We start from the raw sequence: 22,401 nt of genomic DNA, 5'->3' as shown, positions 1-22,401 counted from the left end.
TAGCATAAGAAAATATGATCTTTATAAAGAGAATCATAATAAAGAAGAAGGGGGAGGGGGAGGGATAGGAAGGAGAGAGAGGAAGAGGGAAGAAAGAGTTGGGGAAGGAGGGGAGGAATGAAAGAGAGGGAGATAGGCTGATTAGAAAATATAAATGGCATGATAAAAATAAATCTTAGCATTATCTATAATAATTAAAATAACTTAAGTTAATATAGAATCTGAGATTCTAAGAATAGATTCTTTTATCCAGCAATTTGCTGAATACAAGAGATAGATTTAAATTGAAAAGAAACAAAACATTTAGAAGTAAATATATGGAAATTGATACCAAGCAAATACTGAAGAACAGAATGTTTGAGTATCAAATTTAATATGAGACAAAACAGAACTTAAAACAAACAAAATGTGGTATAAAAAGCTGTTTTAAAGAGTGGAAATATATATCAATCATAAACATATATGACCCTAATAATATAGCCTCAGACTATACAAAGCAATAACTTACATGATGACACAGATAAAAACATTTTGAACATGTTAGTTGTTTTAATGTCTTTATCACAAAAACTGAGAAATAAAATGCACAAATACATAAATATAACATTTTAAACAAATATTAAAAGCTTTAAAAAATCAGAGAATCAAAATTACACTGTGTTCTCAAATTACTATAATATAATATCATAAATAAATTACAAAAAGATAACTTTCAAAATCCATATATCAAATAATTAAAATAATACTACTAAATGATTGATGGGTACAAATTAAATCAGAAGAAAACTCTTAAAATTTAGAGCTGAAAGACAATAAAAAAAAACTACTTGACAAAATTTGTGAGATACAATTATAGGAGTATTTAAAATACATTCATTAAAAATTCATACATTTATTTAAAAATAAGGAAGACTAAAAACAATGAACTAAGCGTTTAACAATAATAAATGAAAGGTACATTCAACTCAAGAGCAAAAAAACAAAACAAACATGATTTTAAAAATGTGCAAAGAACTTGATAGACTCCAAAGAACACATACAAATGGCCCATAAGTATGTGCAAAGATAGTCATCACTGATCATCAGGGAAATGCAAATCATAACCACAATAAAATATAACTTCACAACCATTAGGGCAGCCATTATTTTTAAAAAGAGGGAGTAAGAGAAAGAGACACAGAGAGAAAATACACATTGACAAGGATGTAAAGAAATTAGAACCCTTGTGCACTGTTGATGGGAATGTAAAATGTTGCAGTTACCACGGAAAATAGTATGGCAGTTCCTTAAAAAACTAAAATTAGAACTATCATATGATCTAGCAATTTCATTTTTGTATATTTATCCAAAAGAACTGAAGACAGCATCTTAAAGAGATATTTGTACTTTCATGTTCATTTCAACATTAATCCCGATAACCAAGAGGTGGAAACAATGCAAATGTCCATCATGAATGAATGGGTAAGAAAAATTTAATATGGACATACAATCAAACAGTGTCCTGCTTTTAAAAAGAAGAAAATTCTGACACATGATACAACACAGATGAACACTGTACACATTATACTAAGTGAAAAAAGCCAGTCACAGGACAAGTACTGCATGATAGCACTTACGTGAGGTATCTGAAGTAGTCAGACTTATTGAAGTAATAAACAGAATGGTGCTGACCAGGGACTGGGTAGAGAGGGAATTGGGGAGTTGCTGCTTAATGGATATAGAGTTTCAGTCATGCAAAATGAAAATTTTCTAGAGATCTGCTGTATAACAAATGCATATAGCTAACAATACTGTACTGTACACATAAAAATATGTTAACAGAGTAGATGTCATGTGATCTGTTTTTACCACAATTCTTTTAAAAGCTAGAACAAAAATAAACATAAACATACAGAAATAAACAAAAATAATAATAAAGAGCAGAAATAAGTGAAAAAAAAAAACAGATAAATTGCAAACCATAATATTTTTTAAAAGATTAATAATACAAACTTCTAGTAAGCATAAACTAACAAACATAGAAGAAGAAAATACACATATACATACATGTGTGCACACAAACACATACACAGAAGGAAAAAGGGGAAATAAATACAGATGTAACAGATTTTTATAAAGCAATAATACTTCTGATAATCTATATAAAATTGATGTTTCTAGAAAAATATAAAATGTCAAGACTGGCACATAAAATACTAGAAAAATTTAATGGATCAATAATCATTTTTTAAATGAAATGACAACTGCTTCACCCACATAAAAAGCCACAGCAAAAATAGACAGATTAATTATATTAAATTTTCAAGAAATAAACATTCCAAATTCAAATAAGTTTTTTTGAAAGCAGAAAATGAGGTAAAATAACCATTTTATGAAGCTAATATATACTGGATACTAAAATCAGATGACAAGATAAGAAATAAAAACATGTCAGTTTCAATTTTAAAAATAGATGCAATATCCACATTTAAAAAAATCTGCATGGAAATGTTTTAGCAACTTTGTTGATAATTGCCAAAACTTGAAAGCAATCAACATGTCCTTCAGTAGGTGAACAATAAGAAACTGTGCCGACCCACACAATGGAATAATAGTCAGTGACAGAAGAGAATAAGCTACTAGTCCACACAACACCAGTGAATCTTACATGCGTATTGTTACACGAAAGGCAGGTCCGTAGACACCAGGAATTTGTGAAGGGGAAGGGTTGAGTAGATAAAGCACAGGGATTTTTTTAGGGCAGTAAAACTCTTCTGTGTGGTACTATACAAGCAGATTCATGCCACTATGCATCTATCAAAACCCAATAACCTTAATAGCAGTGAAAGTAAACTACATAATATTTACTGATTTATAAATATATTCATTTAAAACACACATAATATGTACATTTGCAAGTGTGTACAAGCACTTACATTATGGGAGGTACTAATTGTATACTGTGTACATACTAATATATTTATTTTTCAAATGACCATACACAAATTAAGAAACTGAGGCACAGTGAGCCTGAATATCTTGCCCTAAGTCACACCTGCAGGGTGAGGAGTTGAACCCAGGTTCCAATGCCTGAATTCTTAAACAGTGTGCTATATTGCCTCTCGTGTGGCAGATGGTTTAGGGGACATATATCAAATATGCCATTTGTGTGGCAATTGTGAGAGGGAGGAAATAGCAGAGAGAGGAAAAGAGAATGAAGGTAGAAAGTACTAAAACAACAAAACAAACAAACCAAAAAGGGCACCTACAAGGATGATGATGAAATTGAACCAGACTGAGGAGGATGATTAACTTAAATCTGTGCATCTGATCTTTTTTTGTGTTTTTTTTTTAAAGTGCTGACGTTAGCCAGCAAATTCAGATTATTCTTCAATCTTAGGTAATCAAACATTTTAGATACATGGTTTTTACTACATCAGCAACTTTGTAGACCAGAAATGTCTAACCCAACAGATTCATGAATACATTTGAACATCTGTCTAGAACATTTGGAGGACAACTGCCAGGTGCCTTAACCCTGGAGACCTGCTCACAACTTGCTTGGGCTGTAGCACCAAACCACATGTTCCTGATTTGTGCTTCAATATATTGACCGAAATTTCTTCCCGTTGGAGAATTTCTTCCAATTGAATATCAGTTTACTATTTAGCACATAGCCTCCACCCTCCTCCACCTACAATACCTATTTCCCAAACTTTTTTTCTCCTACTGTTTTGCCCCTCAGCTCTGACACAAAAGTCCTGTATGATAGGTGTGTGGCCTTATAGATACCAACCAGCATCGACCCATCCACCTGTCCATGCGTCTATTCAAGCACCAGACTTCGAGTCCTCACTATGTGCTATGTACTGAGCCAGACACCGAGGACACAGGGACAAGTTGGACACTAATTCTAATGACAAGAAGCTCACAGTTCAGGAAGGAAAACCAACATATAAATAAATGAATAAAGTACAATGAAGCCCAAACTAATTAGAGTATTGCTGGATTTAAATGGAATGATGTATATAAATAACATGTTTACATGAAGTACTGTGGCCAGTATTTAATAGCTACATCAACTTCCCCAGAGCTCCGCCCCCCCCATAGGCATCAATTTACTCATGTCATTTATTTGTTCAATAGTCAGGCACTGTGAAAGGTGCTTGGGCAGAGTCAGCTAACTAAGCACCCAAAAGCTGTACTGCTGAAAGTATTGACACAGCTTTCATTGGGAAGTTGTTGCATGGCTAGGGATCATATTTTCCAACTTTTTTCTTCTAGATGGAGCCACATGTATTTGTTAGAATAACCTTAGCCACTGTAGCAAACAGATTTCAACATTTCAGTGACTTGACACAATAAAGTTTATTCTGGCTCCCTGCAATAAAATGAATGTAGTCATGGTGAGTGAAGTAGGGAGCATTCTATAACGTCAGCCAGACACCCAGGTTCCTTTGCTTTGGGCTCTGTCATGCCCATCATGGCCCAGATGTGACATACATAGCTTCTATTCATTTTCCATTAATGAGAACTAGTAATACGGCTCCAGCTTAATGCAAGAGGAGACACAGTATTACCTGTCTGGAAGTTACCTTCCAGTGACAAATCCACACAATTAAAGAAAAAGCCTAAGTTTTAATGGTTTCATGTAACGAGTTCTCAGCAATGAAATGTAAGAAGTACAGAGCATCACTCAAGAGTCAGGGTGGTGAAGCAGCCAGGAGACTCCTCCCTCTTTCTCCTCTTCTTTCAGGTGACATGCCCTCAAGGATGACTGAGCAAAAGGAAGGAGTTTTGATTGCCAAGTCACCACATGGAAGGAAGGCTCCCACTAAGCAGGAATGCCAGTTTGGGCTGTAATGTGATCAAGAAACGAGTTTCTCCTAAGTTCACCCATTAACATTGGCATTCTTTTTTGCAACAGCTAGACTTTCCCTGATTAATGAAATTCTATAATTCACTAATAAAAACTCTATGCATGATAATTTGATAAAATGGCTCAGCATCTTGCATGGCATAAAGCTAGAGTTCAATAAATACTATATACTTGCCTATTTGTAATTTCTTTAATGTCTTTTTTGGGAATAGGTGATCCTCTCGCTGGTTAAATGACTCTCCGCACATTTGCATTCGTCTCAAAGGCCCTCGGGATATGGCTGTGGCCCTGCTACTGCTCATATTAATGTGCAAAAGAACAAATATATCAGGTTCACATTTAGTGTCAAGAAAGAAAAAAAAACCTGGGACTTTCTCTACAGCATATTTTCTCACTTGCCTATTAATTTTTCAGACCTCTCCTCCAGCTCTTTTCTGTTATAAGAAAAGATACCCTGCTTTCGAGTCCCAACAATTTAATCTACACAACTGTTTCTTTAAATAAATATGAATATTTACCATTAGAAAATGCATGAATTATTAAAACTTTAAAAACAAATCTACTGTGATCCAAAGCCTTCATAAGGATAAAAAGAGGCCAGATGCTACCTGTATTAGTCAGCTCGGGCTGCCGTAACAAAATACCACAGATTGGGTGGCTTAAATAATATACAGTTATGTTCTCACAGTTCTTGAGGCTAGAAATCAAAGATGAAAGTGCTGGTAGGCTTGGTTTCTAATGAGCTCCCTCCTTGACTTGCAGGGGGCTGCCTTCTCCCTGTGTCCTGACCCAGCCTTCTCTCTGTGCACCATGCTCCTGGTATCTCTCTTCTCATAAGGACACCTGTGCTTTTTGGAACACCAGATAATCTCTTTTAAACTTAATTACCTCCCTAAAGACTCACTCTGCAAATAGAGTTATTTTGGAGATGAGAGCTACAATATATGAATTGGGCAGGGGGAGGGGAAATACAACTCAGTCCATAACATCATCCTCAGAGGTACAATATCTTCATTGCCAAGGAACTCCTTGCTAAATAGGCCACACAACGGGAAATAAAATCTGTAGTTCTACCATAAAAATCAAAGGTAACTGTTGAAGAGTGATGGCATCAAAATGGCAAAATAGGAGTTCTATGCCATCTTCCTCCCGAAGAACACTGTCGACAGTCAGCCGTGGACAAGAGTGCCTGTGTGGCAGTCTGCTTGCCCAGCACAGAAGTTCCAGCACACCGCTGGGAAAAGACAAATTCAATATTGGACACACTGAAGAGAGTAGACGGGACAATTTCACTTGATCTCCATCACCCCTCGCCCAAGATAGCACAGTTCAGTGCCAAGGGGAATTTTCTAAGTCGGTGATTTCTCCCATGAAGGAAGGTGACAGCATGCGAGTGAGCAGCGGGCCTCCCCAGCTGTACAGGACTCTGCCAAAGACGCCCACTTCTTTCTTTTTGCATTCAGAACACTGAGGTGTGCTGCCCAGCTGCGAGGTGGGAGAATCCCAGCCACCACCTAGAGGGCATCAAAGCGATGTAGATCCTACTAACTGCATCGCAGACTCCATCAGGAAGGCTGCCCGTGAGCCAGTGGAGATACCTGGCCTGTGGATCCCCCAACTGGCTCATAGGTGCCCCCAGTGTTCAGTGTACCTCACCTCCAAAAATATGACCAAGTGGAAATGGTGAAACTGTGTAGAAAGTGAAATGATCAGTAGGTAGGGGAGAGGGAGGGATACATAGACAAAGCCCAGAGGATTCTTGGAGCAGCGGAACTACTCTTTATGATACACACTACGATGATGGACTCATGTCATTATAAATTGCCCAAGCCCATAGAATGTACGACACCAAAAGTGGGCCCTGATGAGAACTATGGACTTTGGGTGACAATGATATATCAATGTGGATTCATCAGTTCTAACAAATGTACCACTTTGGTGGGGGATGTTGACTATGGGGAAAGCTATGCACGTGTGGAGACAGGGTCCATGGGAAATCTCTGTACCTTCCTCTCAATTAGGCTGTGAACCTAAAACTGTATTAAAAAAAATAAAGTCTATTTTTAAAAATACATAAGAAGCATGGCTGTAATATCATTTGTATAGCTAGTTACCAGACTATTCTAATAAACAAGATCTTTCTATATCAATAATTACGGTTTTTCGGACCTGCATTTTCTTTACCTGTATATACATAAGTGAGGAATATCGTTCTCTCTCCTCCAGATTGGTACAACTCTGAGGTTAACCCAGGTTACTGGAGAAAAAAAGACATTTACTGGCATTACGTCCAAACAGGATGCTCAGCTTTATACAGACACGAACTCATTTAATCATCAAAACCACCTTATGAAGAAGGAAGTATTATTTTTGCTTAGCAAATGAGAAAACTAAGGCTCAGAAACGTTACATAACTGATTCAAAATCACTCGACAAAAGGAAAGAGAATATTATTGCAGAATGGTCCCAGACTTTGGGGTGAAGGGGACTAAAATGTTGCCAATTACTAGCCAGTAACTTAACAGCTATAGGACCTGACTGAGAGAACATCTATCAGAGCCTGGCTCATGGTAGATACTTATTGCATAGTGATACTGCCTTCTGCTAGACAGCAGCGGGACTGCGATTTGCCCCACCTCTGTCTGCCTCCACAGGCCACGCCCTTTGCCCTTCCGGTCTCCCTGCAACAGAGAGCTGCCTTGTGCAGACTCGGGGCATGTGTTTTGTGCAGTGCGGAGCTGGAAAAGAATTATTATCCACAGCAACCTTAAAAAATTGAGCATTTAAGTATTAATTTATTTTTATTTAATATGACTTCCTGAAAAACCTCTTGTCTACAAAAGATTCCATTGAAATTATTAGCCTGTAGACATTTATGGATACATGACATGCAGCCCTAATAAAAATGAATTAACCCTCTTTTTCATATTTTACCCTGCACCAGGCCCTGAAAACTAAGTCTGATGTAATAGATCTCTTTTGTGGTTTTAATCATAACAATTGTACCAAATGACTTTTTTTGTGCATGCGATAACATCATAATGGAAAACTAAATCGATAGCATATTTCTCAATCTAATTATATGCCTTGCATTTCTAAACCAGCTTTAATGAAATACAATAAGTAGTAGTGTGGAAATTAGAAGAGGCTTTAAAAAAAAAGTAGTTGCAAATAATACTGTCAGTGACAGGATAGATGTATGAACTATGTCAGTCTATGTGAACATTGCCTTCCTAGTGGGATTGTACAATAAAACAACAACCACCAAAAAACCAGGGAGGAGTATCCAAGCAAACATCATTTTTAGAAACACTCATTTTCACAGAAAAAACTTAAGTAAGCTACAACAGTTCAAAAATGAGAAGCATCAGAGACTTCAAAATCATCTAACATAGACCTCACCTGTGTATCATACTTAGGTCACCAATTTACCAATCTATAAACACATGAATACCTTCATATGATTTTTAAATCGCTTTTCTTATTTAGAAGAGTAATTCATGTTCATTGTAAAAATTTTGAAAGATATTGAAAAATACAAACAAAAAAATACATTGACCCCATATCCCATACCCAGAGATAACCATGGTTAACATTTCACTATATTTTCTTTGTGTTTTTTTATGCATATGCTACATACAGTTGTGAGTACATGACACACAGTTTATTCCTATATTATTATTTATTGGTTATTGTTTTATTTGCCATACAAAGAACTGTAAACCTACTTTTGCCCCACCCTGTGTTTAAAATGATGCAATGATCTCTTGAAATCAAAGTCAGATTTTTCAAAGTAATGAAGTACTTAGTACTTATTAATAAAGTAATATAGCCCATAAACAAACCCTAACATATCAAAATATATTGCTTTTATAAGTCCTGTATTAAGTTTCCTAGGGCTGCCATAACCAAGAACCACCAAGAGACCTTTATTTTCTCACAGTTTAGAACTAGGAATCCAAGATCAAGGTGACATCAGGGCTGGTTTCTTCTGAAGACTCGTCCTTGGCTTGTAGACGTCCATGTTCTCCCTCTGTCTTCACATGGCCTTCTCTCTGAGGATGCTTGTTGTCCATAGTTACTCTTCTTATAAGGAGATCATTCCTACGAAATTAGGGCCCACCCTAAGAACTTCACGTTAACTAGTTACCTCTTTAAAGACCCCATCTCCAAATACAGTCATATTCTGAGGTGTCAGGGCTTAGGACTTCAAATATACACTTGGGGGACACGATTCAGCCCATGACAGGCGTTAAGTGTGGCAACACAAAGACATCATACACCCAATAGAAAGACAACATGTTCTAGGCCCTACAGCAGGTACTAGAAACATAAAGATTAGTAAACCAGGGTCCCTCCCCTGAAGAAATTTAAATCAGTGGGCAAAGGAAGGACTATTTAGTAAATATCATTGGGAAATATATGAGTACTTTAGGGAAAATATGTAAAGGCTCACCTTATAATGTGTACCAAAATAAATACTTGGTAAAATGATAAATATCAGGAAGAGGGGGAAGAGAAGACATAAGAGGCAGAAGGACAAAGAAAAGAAAGAGGAAAGCAAGGGAAAGGGAAGAGAAAGGGGAACAGGAGAGTGGAGGAGAAAGATGTTAGAAGATAGAAACGAGTTTTATCTATCTTACCTATGAATTGGGTATTTTGTTTTTAATCCAGTCATTCATTCTTAATAAGCATTAGTTGACCAGTTACCACAAGCCAGGTGTTCAGCTAGGCACAGAAATGAACCCGGTTTTTAGTGATTATGCACATTAAAAGGAGCCTCTCAGATTGCTTATAATGTAAATACACGTTCGCATTCCTTTACTGGCCTGTTCAATATTGCTTACCTCTCCCTATACCAAATCACGAGCTGTATGCAGTCCATATGCTTCCGCAGAAGCTGCTTTCAAGACATTTTTGTAAATTAGATCCTATTAGAAATGCACAAAGAAGAGTCGGCTGTTTAAAGGAGCCCTGGAGGGATCCCTGTGGTAAAAAGAAGCATCTTGATGTAAAGAAGGAACTCAGCCTTCGATCCAGTCTTGCATCAATCCCAACTGTCATACCTGTGTCCTGGCTTGCAGGTTATGCCTGAGCGCTCAACTGTGTTCCTGTTGTCTGTCCTTCTGCCTTGGATTGCAAACCCCTGGAGGGTGGCCCACCACATCTGTTCCCTTCATTGTGTCCAGATCACAATGCAGTATTTACAAAGAGGCCTTCGTAAATGCTTTTAGATGTGCAGAAACGGATCTCAGCAGGCAGTGTCCATGGGGCCACAATGAGGAGATGCCCCATGCAGCCCATGTCTAAACAGCAAGTCCTAAATCATATGCATGCCACTGCACTGCCAACTGCGGGGGCAGGCCCCCGGGACCCCTCAGTCCTGTCTGTGTTCCCAGCAACAGGGAGGAAAATGTATTTGAGGGGATGACAAAAGAGGGTAAGAGAAGTTGGGGACCCCTTGGGAAACTCCAAGCAGCTCTGTCTAAACTGCATGTTGTTGCTCACCCAGTGCCTGGAAGGACGCAGGCTTTTCTATAAGCTTCCAGGTAGGAGAGTGGCAGCTGCTGTCTCCCCAACGGGACCCCTCGTACTGGTAGCATCGCAGCCTGCTCTCGGACCCTAAGTATCGACTCAGACGCTATGAATAAACCCCTGCCTTTTATCTTGGGTTCAGAGAAATACTTTAACCAAAAGGTGCTTTTCTAATAAGTACTCTTAAAGTATTGTTGCCAATAAATGAGTATTATAATTTCTGAATGACAGTTGCTCAATTCAATCCAAATGTAGTGAACCTAAAATTGTTTGAACTCAATATTCATAAATACGAACAGATGCCCAGAATTATACCAATACTGGTGAATTTTCCTAAGGAATACATGTATAGATTTCTCTGGTACGATTAAGTCATTTTCCAATTTAGTAATATTTTGCCCTTTATAGTTCCATCTTACTAAAATTATTTTCAGGAATATCCACTGCTTTCCATGTACATTTTATAATAGAGCTTTCATTCAGTGATTTTTTTTTTTTTTTTTTTTGTCCACATCAAATTGATTGATAATAGTTCCTGCCATTGTACGTTTTCTTTGGGGGACATTATTTACACAAGTTCTAACTTTTTTTACTCAATTACACATTTATAAATTTTGTCAAAATGATTTTATTCACTCATCAATATTGTCAAATTTTTAACATATCTAGTTTTGACCATTGATGGTTTTGTTGGGTTATATCTTCAAAAACCTTTATTTCTCCAGTTGATTTTTGCATTTCTCAACTTTACCCGTTTTTTCATCTGTAACACATTTAACCATATAAAGTTTTAACTGTTGCCATTTTTTTTTACTTTGATTGTTTCTATCAATACTATCCCATGTGAATAAGATGTAAAATAGTATATTTTTATTATTTGTAAAGGCCAATTGGAAACAGAAGGAGTCCAAATATCTGTGACGTCGACATAGAGCGGTGAAAACTTCCTACTTCCTTCCAATACAAATTGCGCTGAAAAGGTCAGCCGCCGCTTATGTGTGGAATATGGAAAAAGTGACTCACAGCTCATGCTCTCCTGGAAGGTGAACGTGGAGGTGTTCACTTTCCAGCGGCCTGGCAGCAGCGATGTGAGCCCATAACTTGGTCTCCAGCTGCCCCTTTTTTTCCCTGAAGCTTTGCGTCAACAACTGGAGAAACAAGGCAGCAGACATGGAAGAACTGCTTCCTGGTGGCACAGGTGTGGCAGCAGAGACACACAGAGCCCTGGCATGATCCTGAGGGTCTCGAATGCCAAGCTAAGGAGGTTGAACTTTATCCAGCAGGGATTGGGAGCCATGGAGGGCTCTCTTTGGGAACCCGTGTGCTCAGATCTGAGATTTAGAAAGAAGTCTCTGGTGGCAGTATGGTGAATGGATTGAACACAGCAAGCCTTTCCCAGTGCAAGGCACTAGGTGCCGACACGGGGTGCCAGCGCTGCCCCCTGGTCTTTTATGATGTGACCCTTGCCAAACTTTGCAACAAGTGAGAAATTTCTTACATCCATTCTCTCAACCTGACAGTCTTGTATACATAATTATTTCAATGTGAAATAAACATTAAAAACTATAATAATAACACTAAATAGTTATTGAGAATGTGGTTTACACCATTCACTGCCATTAATCTCACCAAGAGATTCAGAAAGCTTGACTCATTTTTTTTCTTTTTCATTGATTTTTGAGAGAGAGGAAAGGAGAGGGAGAGAGAGATAGAAACATCTATGAGAGAGAACATTGAGTGGCCGCCTCCTGCACGCCCCTCACTGGGGATTTGGCCCACAACCTGGGCATGTGCCCTGACCGGGAATAGAACCAGCGACCTCTTGGTGCATGGGTTTATGCTCAATCACACCAGCTGGCCAAGCTTGACTAAGCTTGTTCGAGGTTGTCCGGCTAGTGAGTAATGAGCCTGGATTTAAATTAAGTTTGGTTTCAGAGCCTTTGTATACTCTTAACCCACGTTATACTGTTCCACCAACAAATATTTGAATATGCCATATATTTTCACACATATTCTTTTATTTGATCCTCATGGCTACTTAGTGAGGTAGATATTAATATGTTAATGCAGAGAAAACAGAATCTTGATGAACTTAAATTATGTTCCCAGAGCTGGTCTATCTAACTACAAAGTCATCATACTTCCCTGTAAGTGCCTGGCTCACCGATATTACTGACACATGTTGGCTCCTTTCTTCCTATCTGTTTTTGCTGTTTGCCTATATCCAGATCATACAGTAAACCAGATACACAGGTAACTGGTCTGATGACACCTTTATCCAAAACCAGCTGGTGCACATTCCTACTGGGAATCCAGCTTGCCTGTTGGGCTGGAGGAGGCAATTATTTATTACACCTTCTCACCAGATCCTCTCCCAGCCCATAGCCCCTACTGCCTGGGTGACAATGTTGTATATTATATGGTTCTTCTCTTTGACCACAGCTGATTGAACCTAAAGCAGACAATGAGACATCCTTTCTTGAAAAGGTAAATAAGGAATGCCTACAGGATGAGTTAAGCTAACGTTGGGAACTACAGCTCAAAGGTAGAGAGAGTTAGGATCGGAGGACTCACAATGACTCAAGGGCAAGCCAAGCGCACAGGGTGCAAAAACAAAGCAGATGCCTAGGAATTCAGGTGGCAGCAGAAAATGAATGTAGTAAATGTGCTCATGGAGAAGTGAGGATGCTAAGAGGGCGCAGAGGCCATGAAGCTAATGAGAGCGAAAGTTAAGAAGTCAATACAGCTGCTCATTTTCTAACGATGCCTTTGTTTCTATCCAGGTGTATCCCTAAAGAACCCCTTTTTCCTTAGGTACTGTGGGTGACACTCTATTTCTTACCACCCAAAGAGCCAAACTTAAAAACAAACAGCCACTCAATCTTGAGGGTTTCCTATAAAAACCCCTTGGGTTTCAAATGCAAGAGCCAAAGGGAAAAAGTCAAATTATGAGATGTAAAACCTTGAGAGCTCAGGCTAAGCCTCCAGCCTCAGCGGCCAGCCCACACCACTATCCTCCCGATCTTCTCCTGCCCCTTCTTAGCACCCCCACCAGCTCTCAGGAGTCCCATTCAACTTCTTTAGAGCCTGGATGTTTGGGCTGTGGGAAGACTTCCTTTTATCTGCAACTCCTGTTATTTATCGGATTTGACCTCTAGCCCTTTAAGCTCTGTGGATCAGGGATGGATTATTGCTGTTGTTCAATCACTGCTGATATAAATACAACCCAGATCTGACCTCTTCTCATTTCTGGGCCTTTTATCCCTGCTTTTAGAGCAAGACACCGGAAGGAAACGTATCTTGATTTATTTTTCTTTCTCGATGATATTTCAAGTCCATTTTGTCCAGCAACCACACATACCATCAGTACTAATATGATTTAAAAGGTGAAGGTCTTGGTTCTGGCAGCTTCTCCAAACCTGTACATTTATTTTCGAACAACATTTCTCAAAGACCCCTGCAGTCACGAAAAGCTTCGCTTGACAAAGGTAAAAACGTGAGCGCATGTGGACCTGACTCCTCTGATAGATGGCTCCCCTGCACTCTTCGAAGGCAGCGCACTATGTTCCAAACCTGTGTTTCTGCCTCAGTGGGAGCTTACTGGAAAATGAAGGAGAAGGTGATGTAGAAATAACAACTCAGCCAAATTGCCTTCTTTTCTCTCACCATTTGCCCCTCAGGGATGACTCGGAGGTGCACAAACACGCACGTGCGCACACTTACATCTGGAACACAACCCGAGCATGCGCCCAGCGGGGGGACAGCGTATCCCCTTCACTCGTTGGTCCCTTCCCCTGACGTTCCTGGAAGTTTCCCTTACAGCTGGGGGGGAGGGGGGGGGGTAGCATTTCTAAAGGTACCGACTTCTCCCTGGAAAGGACAATGCAGAAATGCCCCAGTGCCTTTTGGGGAATGACTATCAGAACTTTCCCTCATCAACAAGAGAAACTAGTACTTGGATTTGTGGAGAGTCAGGAAAGGCAGAGAGGAAGACGGAAAATGAGTTCATTGATAATAAAGTCTGCATTTTATGATTTTTAAATAACAAAAATAGATGCCTCTCAGAAATAATCTGAAGTAGGTAAATATTATTACAATTTTTCAACTTGTGCCCTGGCCGGTTTGCCTCAGCGGTTAGAGCGTCGGCCTGCGGTCCAGAGAGACCCGGGTTCGGTTCCCACTAAGGGCACGTACCTCGGTTGCAGTTTGTCCCCAGCCCTGGTCGGTCGTGCGAGTGGCAGCCACTCAATGTATTCCTTTCACATCGATGTTTCTCTCTCTCTCTGTTCCTCTCTCTCCCTCCCACTCTAGCTGAACAAAAAAATGGAAAAATATCCTCGGGTGAGGATAAAAAAAAAAAAAAAAATTTCAACTTGTTATCCCCATAACTGTATCATTTTTTCCAGGCAGCTCAGATAGCCCCGTTTCGGTAGTCTCGCATACCCTTGGTCTTAGCCTGGGTTCTCTACAAACGGTTCCTGAGCCACAAGCTTTCACAATAAACTGTATGGGAAAGTACAGTCCTAGGGATGCAGGAGAAGGAGAGAGAGAGTGGGGACGGGAAGAAAGGAGAGTATTACCTGGCTGGTCACTACTCAGTCGCAGATGTCTTCTGAGAGATCCTGTAAAACTACTGCTTCTCCACACAAGCTTACCATGGAGAAAAGGGAGAAGTATCTCCCTGGGAAAGTCTATCCCGTGAGGCATCAGCTCCTTCATAAGTCCACCTTGTGCTTCTCAGCCCCTTGGCAGCCTCAGGCAGGCCAGATCCCTGGATCCCTGAAACTCCTAGGGGTACCTGAGGTGTGAGTCACGCTGCAGGGGGAGCCTGTGGCTCTCCTTGCTTGTACGTGGGCAGCCTGCAGCCCTACTGCCCATCCATGCAGAGTCGGCGTGCGGGTGTCATGCTGAGTCTTGGGGATCCGTGCTGTCTCCCACCTTGGTAGCAGCAAAGAAGCCCCAGGACAGGAGCCATGTCAGTGACGGACTAGAAACAGGTGGAGTACCATGACGATTTGGCCCTGCCACAGAGGTGGTTACAGAACTCCAGATCAAAACCTCCCCTCTTCAGCCCGTGGGAGTGGAATCATTGTCACGTGATCTTCCTAGAGGCCGTTAATGGCTTCAAGCAGAAAACCAGGGCCAAGAGGATATAGAGCAGTACACAAATTGAGTCTGGCAGGACACCAGATAAACACCCAAAAACTTCTAAAACTTAAATAGCAGCTCTACCAATTATTGGTATTTTGATCAGGCAAGTTGCTTAACTCAATTAGTTAGCATAGATTAGGCTGTTACAGTAAGAGAAAAGTCCCCAAATCATAATAAACATTACTTTTTGCTTATTCAACTTGTAGTGATGCCATCTGATATAGAGGCCTCCAAGGTCACTACAGAAAGTCAAGAAATGGCTGGGGGATTGTGCAGAATGTTTTTCAAGGCCAACCTTAGAAGTAGTTTACATCATCACTTCTGCCACATTCCACTGGCCTGAGCTCAGTGCATGACCTAATCTAGCTGCAAAGGAGGCTGGGGAGTGTAGTCTGTCTGTGAGCTCAGGAAATGCCATGGTGAGCACATGGCATTATCTCTGCCATGTTTAATCTTGCTGGACCTCAGTGTGACCTATGCCTTAAAGATAATGGTTCATTTACTCATTTAGAAAGTAGAGTGCCACTCTACGCCAGGTATTCTGCCAGTCTCCATAGAAGACTCCAAAATGGAGAATGCAAAATCCGGCCACTACCTAGAGAACTTATTTTAATCCATCAAGAACAAGATATTATAAATAACCTCATATATTTGGCATGCATTCAATTGTGAACAAGGGCCTTTATGCAACTGAGTAATTTTCTTCCTTCCGTTTATTAAGCAAACTATTGAGCCCACTTCTGGGATATCAGTGCCATTCCCTTAATTCAAAGATGTGGCTTTACCCTACTGGAAAACAGGCTGAAAATGTAAATATCTATCATATTCACAGCCCCCTTTTAGGGAAACCACTCCAAGCAGATTACTGTGCATGACATTTCTGTGACAGCCACGGGCCTACCCCACCAAACTCCCCAGACTGCTCAGATCAGAGATCACAGCATGAGCTCACAACCTCTACATAAGGTGGCACAAGACGGCCCAATTGTCTTTCTGTTTATAGTAATGGTAATTTAATAGCAATAGCAGCAGTCATGATTTATGGTAATAATTCGATGTCACACTTACCCAATCAGATTCCCTCTCTTAGCATATGAAAACCTAGAATCTTATTTCTTTTAGAATAAGATTCAAAGACCGGTTTAAAAAAAGTATGCACTAGCTGGGTAAGAATTCACAAAGAGAGAGAGAGAGAGAGAGAGAGAGAGAGAGAGAGAGAGAGAGAGAAGACCTGACTCTCTCTGCATGTAAAGTGATGGCATTTTGGAGCGGGGCTCTAATGAAACGTGTCTGTAAGCAGGACCTGAACATAAACAGAGCAGGTGAGCCCTTCCCCACGGGAAGGGAGCTGGGCAGTGTTTAGACAGCTAGTAACCCAGTTTCCATTCTAGGCCAGCTCCTATTCAGTGCTATGATCCCTATAGTCATCTGTAAATCTTTAGTGAAAGTTACACATAGCTGCCTTCCGTCAGTGATGCTTTGGAAAATGAAGAAAACCGTCAGTAAAAGGGACAGAGTGGGAAAGGCAGGAGGGCAGCCGCAAGAGGCCAAGTTGAGCTGGTTGACTAAGAAGCCAAAATTCACAGCAAGAAGCTATAAGAGATTATAAGGAGCTATGTCATGAATCCCCTTAGCTCTTCCGGGGAGCACCAGGCTGCCCACTGTAGACAGGAGAACAGCTCCAAGCCACTTTATCTGGTCATTAAATTATAAAGTGGCCTGCAGAAGGACCAAGCTCATAGGGCCATTGAGGTCAAGTTGACAGGCTTCTTCTCAGGCCTACTGACCTCAAACATGCACATTTTCAGATGGTTGTGAAGAGAGAAACTGATGGCTTGATTTAGCGATAACACAAGTTCTTCAAGCGACCAAATACGCGGAAAGAAACGTCGCCTCTACTTCCCTTCTCACCGTTTTGTTTCAAACCTGCATATTGTCGATCCACTGTAGGGTGCTGTTTTGCCTTTTTTTTTTTTCCTGCAAGGAAATTACAAAATTGTAGCTTGAAAAACAGTCATAAAGCTTTTCTATAATTACCAAGAAACCTATCAATTTTATAGACAACCCAATGGATAGCATTGGGGGTTTCTTTTCATTGCGTTTTTGGCTGTTTTTGTTGTTGTTTGTCTTTGTTTTTTGTTTTTTTTTCCTTTTTTCTGTCTGAAAACAGCACAGTTTAGAGTGATATTTTAATCTATTATTATGAAAGGGGCAGCAGCGACTGGTTTTTAATGGTTACAGAATGGTGACTTGCAACCCTGTCCCAGCTGCTGTCACCGCCGTGCTGGGAGCAGACTCGCAGCATCTTGTCTCGGGCACACATCAGTGCTCCTGCCTGCTGCCTCCCTCCCTCCCGGTGGACAGGCCGCCACCTGCTGCTGGCACAGCGCCGGCCCTTGGGGAACAAATGTTCTCCTGCTGCTGGGTGACAGGACAGGACAGACGCTGGATTTCCAGGGACCCAGGGAAAGGCGCCCTCGGGCCAGCTGCCCCTACTCCTCCACCCATCTGCCTCCTCTGCCTAGCGGAGACCTCACCACCCAGGGCCGTCGCCATCGGAGAAGGGGCTTTATGGTCAGACTGCGGTCTAGATCTTCGCCTCCTTTTCCCCACCCCTGTCCCTTAAGGCTACAGGGGCCATTTATTTATTCAGGCCACAAGCATTTATTGAGCCTGTGTTCCATGCCAGGCAATTTGCTAAGTGCTAGGAATATAGACTTGAATATCTCAATCCCTAACCTTGAGAAGGTCACAGTTTAGTAAGGTACACAAGACACACCAACCACTAAATTATGATATAGCCTTGAGACTGTAACAAGAGAGTTAAAAACCAAATGCACACAGAAGAGGCATTAAAGTATCATGTAGGCATGAAACAAACGGACTTTAGAGACTGTTAGGCCAGGGAAACCCCAGATTTGCCTCTTGCTGCCTGATTGACTTTGGACAATTTATTTAAGTTCTTTAATCCCAGTGGCTCATCCATAAAGGTTTATATAAGACAATGCAGCGAAGCATTTTAACATGGCATGTAGTAAAAGCAATCAATAAATATGGGCCGCTGCTATGCAGTGCAATTTGTGTCCAAATGCCTCTCCCAGAGAAGTAGGGTCCCAGTCACTGTCCTGGGAATTCTAGAAGCAGAGAAAGGATGGAGTGATGAGCCAGCTAGTGAACTTCAAAGCTTAGACCCAAAGAAAATCCTGAACAACCGTGTCTGAGGACAAGGCTGGAATATTAGACCAAGCTGGGAAATTCTCAGAGGAGGTGGCATGTCATCTGGGTCTTCTAAGAGGAGTAGGAGCTTCCCAGGAAGACGCCAGAAAGGGCTGTCCTCGAAGGGAAAACAGCACAGGCAAGGGCAGAGTGACACCCACAGGGAAGAGAGAGAAGAGAGAGCAGTTGGAATGTGGAGCGTGCAGAATCAAGGGGAAAGAGGTGAGGAAGGAAACAGGGAAGGAGCCGAGACATGGGGGACCTTGAGGGCCAGGCTAGGAAACCTAGTCTTACCCTGCAGTCCCGCCATGGGTGCGTAGGTTACCCACTGAACTCTTACCAAGGGCCAGTGCTCAGGCCACAACGCCGGTGACTTCTAGGTGATCGGTCTCCGGCAAGGCCCGACCATGGTGGTTTGTAGGTCTCCCCAGGTGACTCTAACGTGCAGCCAGGGTTGCAAACCACTGCTGCCAGCAATCAGGAGACAGTGGAGATTCGCCTTGCAGGCCCAGAATGCTGGGAAGTTAAGAGATTCATTTTATTTCAACAAACATTCTGAACACCGACTCGGTGCCCGGCCCTGTGCTAAGCTCTGTGACCATGGAGCTGAGTAAGTCAGGGCCCAGGGCGCTCTACTTAGCTCCTTAGAGTTTATGAATATGTTCACCTTCACTGTCTGACCCCACCTGGGAACCGAGAGGGAATGTGCTCGCAGTCCTTCAGGGGAAGCGGTGCACATCATCAGCTCGGTCACTGCGAGGCCACCCCGAGGGCTGGCGCTGGGCCGCAGTGGAGAAAATGAATTGAGCAATCTTCCATAGAGCAAAATCAATAGCATCAGGCCAGCCAGGCACACACGGGGGAGGGAGGAGGGGAGAGCAAGGGGGAGGGAAAGGGCTTGTGGGAGAAAACAAGGCCACCACGATGGAGAGAAGACAGAGGTGTCAGGGAGGGAGGGAGAAAAGGGGGGCCGAGGGGGATGCCGTGGTGGTTCCTGAGAGAGTTTGGACAAAACCACCGTACCCCTCTTGTCTTAAGCTCCCTCCACCACTCAGAGCCCAGAGAGTAGAGGAAGGTGATGTGAGAAGGTCTAAGGGAGGAACTAGCACTTCACAAGCTCCTGGCCTGTGCTAGGTGTTTTGCATACATTAATACAACGTAATCCTCACTCATCACTAATTTCTCTAAAGAAAAGCGAGAAATCCTACCAAACTCATGTGTGATAGAGCTATTTGTCCCCTCATAGGCTTAAAAGAGAAATGCACAGGAGAGTCACTTTATAAAAAAAAAAAAGCCACTTCAGAAATAATTATTTACCACCCTCAGTCCACATGCAACCCTTGTACAAGGCTCAGAGTAGGAAAGAACCTCACAGATCAGCTGGTGTAGATATGAGTGAGCCCAAACCAGGGGCCTCACGGGCCCACCTCGCTTCCAGAGAAGACCTTCGATCTCTGTGGAACACAAGCACTCAGGTTGTGTGAGGCAATGAACAAGAAAGGGAATGTCTAGCATGCAACTGCAAAGAAAATGTTTTAGAATCCCTAAGTGCAATATCCTAATGGGGGAGGCCCGTGAGAGGGACCGGGGCCTTCCGCACTGGGGCTGGGAGAGCCTGCAGGGTGGGGAATGAGCTCACTGCAACCTACCAGAGCAAGGAACAGGCCCCGTGAGAAAGCCTTCGGAGGGCGTGGGCTCCCGCTCTGACTCCCTCTGGGCCGTTCAGCTGCAAGGTCAGTGTCTTTGTGATTGCACAGACATACACCCAACTCAGACTAGCTTAGGCAAAGGGAGAATTTATTGGAAGGACACTGGGTTGTCTCACAGAGCTGGAAGCGCTGAACCAAACCGCAGGGACGTGAGGTTGTAGCTGGGCCTTGCAGCGGTTGAACCATACGGGCTTGTACCGTCTCTCTTCTGCCCCTCCCTGTTTTCACCACTGGTTTCTCTGTCTGTCACTACAGAATGCCTTCTGAGAGTGGAAAACACGGCCACGAACAGCTTCTGAGCCTCAGATTGCACCTCTAGAGACATTACTTTCCTCAGTTACCGTTTGAGAAATGCCATGGAAGGCTTCTATGAAGGATTCTGTTTGCTTCAGCTTGGGGTGGTGCCTATACCTGCACCAGTCAGCTGTGTCTGTTGGAGCAAAATTATGTCCCACAATATGGCAACCTAGCTGTGTCCGCAGGAAGCAGAGGTGTGGCGGATACTGCCAGGATAGGGGAGAGAACTTAGGATCCTGCACTTGATCTCATCAATAGAAAGAAGACCCTTCAACAATGGCAGAGGGAGGTTCAGAGGGTGGGAAGATTCTCAACACATATTATTCATGTGCAAGAACAATGTTCAATCCAGAGAGATGAATAAAACTCAGGCCTAAACCCTCAATGTGCTCACAAAGGTGGCAGATCATCGTGTCCCACTGGTGGTCAGCAATGGTCATGTGATGGTCTCATTACCAGTGGAAGGTGGTGTGCATCATTTCAAGACCTGCTCCCAAAAAGGTTCCTCATGCAATCCTCCATGTGCTTTGCCCTTTCCAGCTGAACGAAGTGCAGATGACCCCAGGTAGCCTGGGGGCTGTGTGTTTAAGATTGCAGAACCAACCATACTTACCTGGCAGGGGAGATACCATGATCACAGAGGTGGTTTCCCCAGGGCGAGGCTTCTCCATTGCTATTGGATGTGCTGACCCCGCAATTTCCCCAGATGTGGAAACTCCACTGCATAATTTGTGGTTGTGGGGGACTGCATTCGTGCTCTCCCCTTTAAAAAAAAAAAAAGATTGGAGACCACAGATGAAAGGAACCCAGCTCCCTGATGCACTGCCCGGAAGAGATCCCCCAATAACAAGCATGCACATTGGGCTTAGATTCACACACACAAAAAAACTGTTACAGTGTTAAGTATTAGTACTTGGAGATTTATTCATTATAGCTATTAGGCCTGCCTTGATTAATAAAGTTAGTAAACACTGCCTTCACTGGAATTAACCACTTTGAGACCCAGCTCTGTGACAAACTTGCTGGGTGACTTGGAGAAAAATCACTTTACCTCTCCAAGTCTCCCTGTTAATTACATCCACATTGCAAGACTTTTTTCATTAATGAATAGAGATAATGCATGTGAACAAATGCCAGTGTGAAATTACTCGATGATTCCGGGGTGGACTGTCACAAGCTTGCGTTGCTACTTCTCAAGTGTGCCAAGGCTCAATTCTGGTAGCTTATGAAGCTTTCAAGTTTCTCACTGAAAGTCTCTTACTTCATAAAGGAGACAGTATAGGTTATAAGAACATAATTTTTCCATGGAACTCAATAAACATATTTTCACTTTGAATTGTTTTAAATGATTGGCCCTTAGACATTTTTTATTCCCTGAATTTGTCATCATTCGAACACGAATAGCTTGTTCACCACTGATATCATGAAGCTTCATTTATATCTTGAAGAAATCAAAGCTGAATTAAAGGTTTAAAAAAAGAAAAGAAAGAAATTGTGGCACTCCGAGTCTTGAACTGGAAATCTGTGCCTTCCCATCAGCATGCCCCACCCTCCTTTGTGATCCCCCTCTGCTGGGCATGGTGACTTCATAACTGCTGCTGCCACTATGTAGGCTCATGTGAGGCTATGGACAAG

At 41.9% G+C, this 22,401-nt stretch overlaps 1 non-coding gene across 1 annotated transcript; it reads left to right on the top strand.

Annotated features, from left to right (window-relative positions):
- The first annotated feature begins 21,371 nt into the window (after positions 1 to 21,371).
- On the top strand, positions 21,372 to 21,532 carry LOC118627415. The gene has a single exon (XR_004959160.1). It is a non-coding gene; the product is annotated as a U1 spliceosomal RNA (small nuclear RNA).
- The last annotated feature ends 869 nt before the right edge of the window (positions 21,533 to 22,401 follow it).

This window comes from Molossus molossus, unplaced genomic scaffold, assembly GCF_014108415.1.
Source record: "Molossus molossus isolate mMolMol1 unplaced genomic scaffold, mMolMol1.p scaffold_m16_p_12, whole genome shotgun sequence".
Classification (NCBI taxonomy): domain Eukaryota; kingdom Metazoa; phylum Chordata; class Mammalia; order Chiroptera; family Molossidae; genus Molossus; species Molossus molossus.
Note: the sequence above shows the minus strand (reverse complement) of the source record. Positions and strands in the feature narration are given on the sequence as shown.